The following is a 7,968-nucleotide window of genomic DNA, read 5'->3' as shown; positions in this document are numbered from 1 at the left end:
TGTCCTACCCTTTGGGTAGCAAAAAGATTGGTACATAACAGGAACGAGGGAAGAGAGCTGATAGACACCTCACAAATTGGAAACTATGCCATAGGGTTGGAACATGTAGAGGATCAGAAGGACCCTTGTGTGTGGCACTTCTTTTGAATGAATCTGGTAGGGGGTCCATCCGCTAGATCAGAATTAACTTCCACAGGAGGAGAAGGAACAAGAGGAGGAGATTGCTGTGGAAGGGGAACTGGATCACGCACTCGAATGCCACCTGGGGGAGGTGCAACTGAATGATTTTCTACAGGAAAACTCCATAGGACACATTACTAAGTTGACCTTTCATGACTCCCTAAAAATGTTGATCCATCTTGGCCAACATAAAGGTTGTCCAATTAAGCTTAACCCCTTCCAAGATCCTAACAGAGGCTATGAAGAGTTCTCTCGACAAACACTTTAAAGCAGGCTTGCCTGACATGAATTTGTCTTGGAGAAATTGGCATAATTGTTTCCATAACGGAGAGGTAATATGGGCCACTAATACTCCTGAACTACTAATAACTTTATGTGCTACCAACGGAGTAGAGATTTCCTTCTGCAACAAAGCAAGGATCTCCGTAGTGGATAATAATTGATTACCACTAAGCACAAAAAAAGCTCCAAAAGGCAAGAACATGGCCTCATTGACAGTAACAAGAGATAGGCAAAATCATTGGCCATAAACTAGACTTGATTGCTTCTTGTAAGTCTCCAAGAAAGAATGACAAAGCTTTGCATCCACTAGAGGGAAATTCAAGGCCACGAAAAGATGAAGACCAGCATGGTGGATACATTCAGCATCTAAGGGAAGGGAATAATCATGGATCGGTAATGGTACATGTTGGATAACAAGTGGGGGAGTGGAAGAAAATGCCATTTAGACCACACATGAGTATCCACATACACACACAAAATCAGGAAAAGAGGAAAGATTCCTTCAAAACCCACACATAACACCACTAAGATAGATAATATGGGAAACAAAATAACAACACATTGACTAGACTCGACTAAATTTCCCCAAGCATTTCACATCCTATGAAAAATTTGACATGACCTACGCACATATGCAATTGAAAGCTTCATGCGATGCAAGCAATCGGGCACCCTGAAACCCCACATCAGGCACTCAAAAGAAAATAAAATTTCACACATTCCATAGCCCGGATACCATACACAAAGTAAGACAAAATTATCATAGACTATGACCATGAATAAATATAGATTGATAAGCTCTTATCTTTGACCAATAAAATTTTCCAATCCCCGTAAACATAAGGTGTATACCTAGGGTGTGGTGAAGTGGGTGAGTGAAAACTACACGATTAATTTTATTAGATGATCAATTGAGCTCGGTTTATTATTAAATTAATATGTTAATGCATGATGAGTTGTTTGTGTAGCCCAAACCCAACTCATATTGACTTGACTAGACTGGGGATCTCTACAAATGCAATTCATTTTTAGAAATTACATGGCCTTTGGCACAAAGCACATGCATGCATGACTTTGGGAGGCTTATTATTACTTACAAATTAATTTTGTACATAGCATGTGTGCGCATGCACATGTGAATGGATGTTAAGTTACCAAATTAAGTGAGTTACGGTGTAATTGTGCTCGTGCAACGGCAGGGTTCCTTTTATAACTTAGTAGCCAATTTGTTTTAATATAAAATTTAGGATGTGCATTTTGTTAATTTTTTGTGTGCCGTTGGTGAATTTTTATTATAATTACTTGTGTGTAATGTTGCATGTGAAGGAGGGAAAGAGGAAAACTTGGCAGCGTGTGGACACCCGCAAGGTCTGTTGTGCAAAATCCCACTTGTAAACAATCCAAAAGGCATGAAAATCCTTGTACACAACCAATAAGGTGACCAAAGAGTAGTTTGCCTCCCAATCACAAATGACGTGGACTGTGCGTGAAGAGCTGCAAGCTCATTGCCACGCAGACAAAACCACACATGCATCCTTGCGCGTGAATGAGCACGATCTTGAACACGCATAATGAGGTCCAAAACCCCACACACAAACAAAGCCTAAGGAGCACACACGCATGAGACGATGGAAAAGGGGTGGTCACGTGCAAAGAGAGGAAAATAAAAAATAGGGGAAGGAGAAAATGGGTTGGGGCAATGGTATTAATTTGTGGGTGGTGTGGGTTGGTTTGTTGTTTTTGTGTTTGTTTTGTTTTGTTGTTTAAAAAAAATAAATAAATGAAGGTGGGTGTTCTTTGGGTTGGTTTAGTTTTTTTTTTGGTGTTTTTTTTGTTTGTGTTAAAATTTTTACAGTTGGGGTTGAAAAAGAAAATGAAAAGTAGTGAAGTTTGTGTTGTGTTGTTTTGTGGTTTTGGTTTGAAAAAAAAAAAGTGTTTTGGGTGTGGTGTAGAAGAAAAAACTACACACACACACACACACACACACACACAAAGCTAAAGGGATAAGGGGGACTGGATTTTTGTGTTGTAATGGTAAGTTATTAATTAATGGTGGTTTGTTAATGTTTAAATGGGTGGAAATACGGAGTGGAAAAGTTAATGTGTGTGTCTATGTGGGTTGCGTTGGGTGGTTTTGTGTTTGTTAAATTATTAGGTCGGGTTTTGTGTTTTTATTGTTTTCAAGAAAAAAGAAAAAGAAGGGGGTTACCTAATGTGTAGTTGGGCACTGTAGTGGTTGGGGTAGGGGGAATGTTGAGGTGGGCGGGGTAGGGGGGACGGTTGGGTTGGTGAGGCGCACCGGGGACGGCCATGGGAGGGAGTCAGCAACACGGTGGCAAAGGGGGTGGCATCGGCGAGGAGTCGTGGCAATGGGTGGCAAGGCCAAGCGTGTTGGCGAGCGACGTTCGGGTGTTTCGATGGGCTCCAATGACACATCGGGTGGCATCATTGGCGGGTGACCCGACTACTACAGCATGGAGATAGTGACATAGTGCATAGGATGACCGGTGGCGGCGATGGGCAACAGGGCCAAGGGCGTAGGGTTGTCGACAATGGCAACGGTGAGGTGGCTATGCGGCAGTGACGACATCAGAAAGGGGGAGAGGGGAGGAGGAAGAAGGAGAGAGCGAAGGTGAATGAGGAGGAGAGGGAGGAGGGATAGGAGAGGGTGGAGGAGGGAGAGGAGGGAAGTGGAGGGGATGCTTGGTAGAGGGGGGAAGGAGGGGATGGGGGTGAGGGGGCACGTGGGAGGGGTGGTGGGACATTAAAGGGGGGGATATGATTTTAGAAGGGGGGGAAAGGACACATGGGCAGGGGTCATTGGGGGGGTAGACATAGGATTGGGGAGGGGGGTGCGGGGCGGAAGTAGCATGACCGGCCATTGTGGCGAGGTCCTTTCTCTATTTCCCTCTTCTAGCCTTATGCCTCTAGCCTACACCCATCTAATATTTTACAAATGGCACAAGAGGGAGCTCGGGGACTCTTTTACAAGAGTTTTTAGAGCTTTTTAAGGCGCCTTTCATTTAAAATTACGCTTTTTGCCCCAACTTAGCTTTAGAGGCTACCTGCATGTCTTTGCTCTTTTTCCATCTCTTTTCCGCTTTTTCCTTCATTTCTCCACCATCTTGACTTGAGGTTAACAACAAGATCCAATGCTCACTAAGTTAATAAGGAATAACAATTATTGGCAGTATGCTTGCTTAAGGCCTCTTAAAGATATTCTTTAATAGTCAAAACATACCTTTGATTATAGGCCATAAAATGATTTTAGCGTCATCTAGCTTGACAGGCCTGAACTAATCAAGCTATCCGATGAATGCGTGTGCATCATCACGCAATGCAATGGAGAACATAGTGTTAAGAACAAAAGCTTGTCTTTGATGTTCCTCTGCTAGAGACGCCAAATTGAACCTATACGTAATAACAATTGGACAAGTAAGACTCAATCATTTGATCAAATACTTATTAAACAGAAGAAAATTAAATAGAATACTTATAGCATTGCCGCATGCACTACTATGTTCGTGGTCATCTGGCTTTCAAAATGCCACATGCGATGCACATCATGCAGGTCTATCGATAAAACCTCTCTAGCCCCTAGAATGGTAAAACCACAATTTATAGAAGAAGAAGAAGAAGAAGAAGAAGAAGAAGAAGTGGAGGTTAGCATATTCTTGTAATCCTGGAAGCCGGCCTCCACCTCTGCCCTGAGCATGCTAATGATGCACTCATCATTAATATATTGGCGTTCTTTAGAGGGGCCAGCTCGTAAGTCTTGTGGCTGGGTCATGGGGGGCTCTGGCCAGCCATGGGCTGGGCCTAGGGCTCCGGCTGCTGCTGGGGCTCCGATTGTGGATGGGGCTGGGACTCCAGCTGCTGGGGCTCTGGGGTTGGGGCTTTGGCTCGGCCATGGGCTAGGGCTCCTAAGGCTGGGACTCTTGGGGGCTGGGATTGCTCTTGCAAAACTTCCTCAACAAAAATTTGCGATTCATGCCCTCTCTGCGACCTTATATTGAGAGGGTGGGACACTTGATATGGTTCTACATTATGGCGCCTTGGATGGATAGGAGGGATTGCAAGGATGTCATGCATGCGAGGGTCATGGATGGGAGGAGGCTGAAGTAGCTGATCATATCTATAGTAGAGTCTCCTGTTAGTGTCAAAGTCTCTTGCCATCACAGTAACCCTCTGTGTGTGTACAACAAGCATGTAGGAATCCTCCATGAATTCATTCAAGTAATCTTCATAGATCTCTTGGAGGGAATGATGGGCCAAAGACCACGCCACTTTTAATTGGGTTTCCAAGCCAACTCCTAAGAGTTGTTGCACTAGATAAGTGATACTGGTAACTAATTCGTACGATCTACTCTAACCTTCCTTGATATTGCAACACTCGTTCGTAGTAGTTTAACTAATCTAATAACCAGAACTCAGTAAGCTTATTTAATCTTACACTTCGTCTCTTAAATCTGCACAACTAGGTCTTTATTTTGGGTACTAGGATGCTAAGCCTAGGAAAACTATGGCTTACGTTCTTTCTTTCATTTTCTTTACTAAACACTAATCAGGATAAAAACAAGTTCTCTCTGCACTCTTATGTGGACACATACATATTTTATTTTAAATCCCCATACTTCCCCTTAAATTATCAATTATTCCTAGTGGCCCTCCACTCTTTATCGTAATTATAATCTAATTTCTTTAAATGTGAATAAAACGTAGATGTTTAATATAGATGTCGAGGCTTTCCTTCATGCCATCATATAATTAAATTATTAATTTTATATTGCGTATAATTTAAATTAAAGATTGTAGTTATTTTTTGACATTACCAACTATTATAAAATACTAATATACTCCTTATTTTTACCCCTCCATATGTCATAGATTAGTACACTGTGTATACTCTTTATTCTCTCAAAACAAAAGCACCATGTTTACATATAAATATTTCCCTTAAGTAAAGTATCATTAAATTGTTGTTTCTTTTCTTTTGAACCTTACAAAAATTCATTAGCACATCAAAAATTTTCTTTTCATCTTTTCATGAGAAATGCCTTTTTTTTTGGGTTAATAGAGAACACATTTCCTTTAAATGAAAACTATTATTTTTCTTTTAAAATAACTATTTTAAAATTTTAAATTTTTTAGATAATATCTAAATATTATGAAAAAAATCAATAAATTTTTAGAATCATAACCTTTATGGGAAAAATATCACATATCATAATAAATTAACCAATAAGTTTATAGAAATTCATTTATGCCATTTTGAGCCATTTTAAAGTATTTTTGAATATTTTTTTAATTTTTAGAAAATAGAATTAGATCCGCATGAATACTTAAAATCATTCACCATAGGAAATAAGGTCTCTAGACATTTTCTAAAAATGCTAGATTGAAGAATTACTCATGTTATAACATTTATTTTTGTTAAATAGGATGAGACACGTACTTGTTAAAATACAGCTCATCCTCGCATCCTTGGAGGCCACGTCCTTTTGGAGTCTAGCCAAGGGAAGTCTATCTACCAACCACTCGTCTTGATCACGAGCTCTTCACTTTCCTCTCTCTGAGACTCCCAATTGACCAATTGCTTTGTAGCAATAGGAATAGCCCTTTATAACTTTGAGGATTAAACTCTATTTAAAAGCTTAATTGAAAACCATGGTAATTGCAAAGAAGAAGGCGACGAATGAAGGGGGAGGAGACTAATGCAATATCCTGTTGATTTGGGCACCAAATTGCGTGTGGAGTAGAGCGATTTGAAGAGAAGAAATTCTTCTACCTTCCTATAACTTCAGATTATACCAGTCTATTGAAGCTCTAAATTGGCTATTATAGAGAAGGCATGGCGAGGAAGAAGTAGAAGAGACATGGGGATTCCGTTGATGTCTGCAATGATATTTCAATCTTGTTTAGGCTTCCATGGAGATGATTCTTCATTCTTTACAACGAATCATTAAGTGTAATGAGGCACCCTCTCTTGCTACTTGATGTTTTGTTACCAAGTGCCTTCCCTTTTTGTCATTGACATTGCTTTTTCTTCTTCTTCTTCTTCTTCTTCTACCGTCTATTCAATTTTGATTTCGGTGTATATGGCACGTCGTGGCAACACAAAACACAGGACTCATCGCAATCATCTGTCTCTCTCTTATACAGACAATGGCCGCCTTCTCTTTTTGCACTCTCTCTCCCTACCAGAAAACGATGTGCCCCACACCCCCCCCCCCCCCCCCCCCCCCCCCCCACACTTCTTCTCATGCACCCCCATCACATCGTATTCAAAAAAAAGGTTTTCTTTTTTTCTTTTCTTTACTAACTCAAAGTTTTTTAACTATTTATGTATATCAACTATATACATCATTTTGAAGGGTTCACTTCATGTACATGCTAGTAACAACGTCATATCAAAAGCCTTTTTAAGATACATTCTAATGCATATCTCGCTTTTATTCCCTATATCCTTCATGACCTAGCCTAATGCAATCAAAATCATTTCATACAAGCCATGAAAATTAACCTATATTTCAAAAGAAGAAACATCTCTTGGTTATGTTGGGTAGAGTCTTCATGAAGAAGCAATAGACTCCTTTAAAAAAAAAGCTTCTAGAAGGTGTATCCCTAGACTCTATTACCTTGTTTTGTAGGTTTGAAAGCTTGTAACAATGCATATGCCTTAAGCCAAAGTATTAGAATTGCATGACTAAATAGAGGAGAAGCATCTATAAATTTGATAAAGGAGGAGCCTCTTGTACCTAGATGTATGTGTCATTTTGACATTGAGAGCATAGGCATAACATTAGTTTAGATAATGATTTCGGCAAGATATCTTGTGCATAAATGAAAGTTCTAAGATAAGAGATATGTTATAGCATCAATGTAAGATGTATAGAGATATTGCTGTCCAAAAAGGATCCTTATTATTATTATTATTTAAAGACAATTTGGAAGCTAGGGCAAGTCGCCAATTTGTCTTGCTAATTTAGAACCTGGCATAAAATGAAGCATGGTTGGAAGCTACTTTATGAAGAGATATTTGACACACAAGACTTCGATAGTGCCAATCTGTCAAGAAGATACATAATTGTTTTTCTTTCTTTCTTTTTATGTTTTTGAGCAACAGGAAAAACGAACATAAAAATCATATTCTTAATCATAAAGGCCTTCTTTTCTTCTTCATTCTGTAAGCTGAGAATAAGGAATTAGTGTAAATAATATTGATATTATGCCATGTCACACTGACATTGGTATAAAAGGAGAGGATATGTAATTTTACACATCTTTTTGACACATTAATACAATTACAGACTTTCTCTCCCTTCTTGCTCACAACTTCTATGGCTTCCCCTTCTTTCATGTCTTTCTCTCTCTAAATCTAGTCTTTCTCTCTCCTCGTCACTCTTCTTCTCTCTCTTCCTGTAGTCTTTCTCTCTCTTTTGCAGTCTTCTCTCTCCTCTATCAGTGTTCTTACTGATCTTAAGTGCCTTACAAATTTCCCTAGAT

Source organism: Lygodium microphyllum, chromosome 2, assembly GCF_053477565.2.
Source record: "Lygodium microphyllum isolate KBCC chromosome 2, Lygodium_microphyllum_v1.1.10, whole genome shotgun sequence".
In the NCBI taxonomy this organism is placed as follows: domain Eukaryota; kingdom Viridiplantae; phylum Streptophyta; class Polypodiopsida; order Schizaeales; family Lygodiaceae; genus Lygodium; species Lygodium microphyllum.
This window is presented reverse-complemented; position numbering follows the sequence as displayed.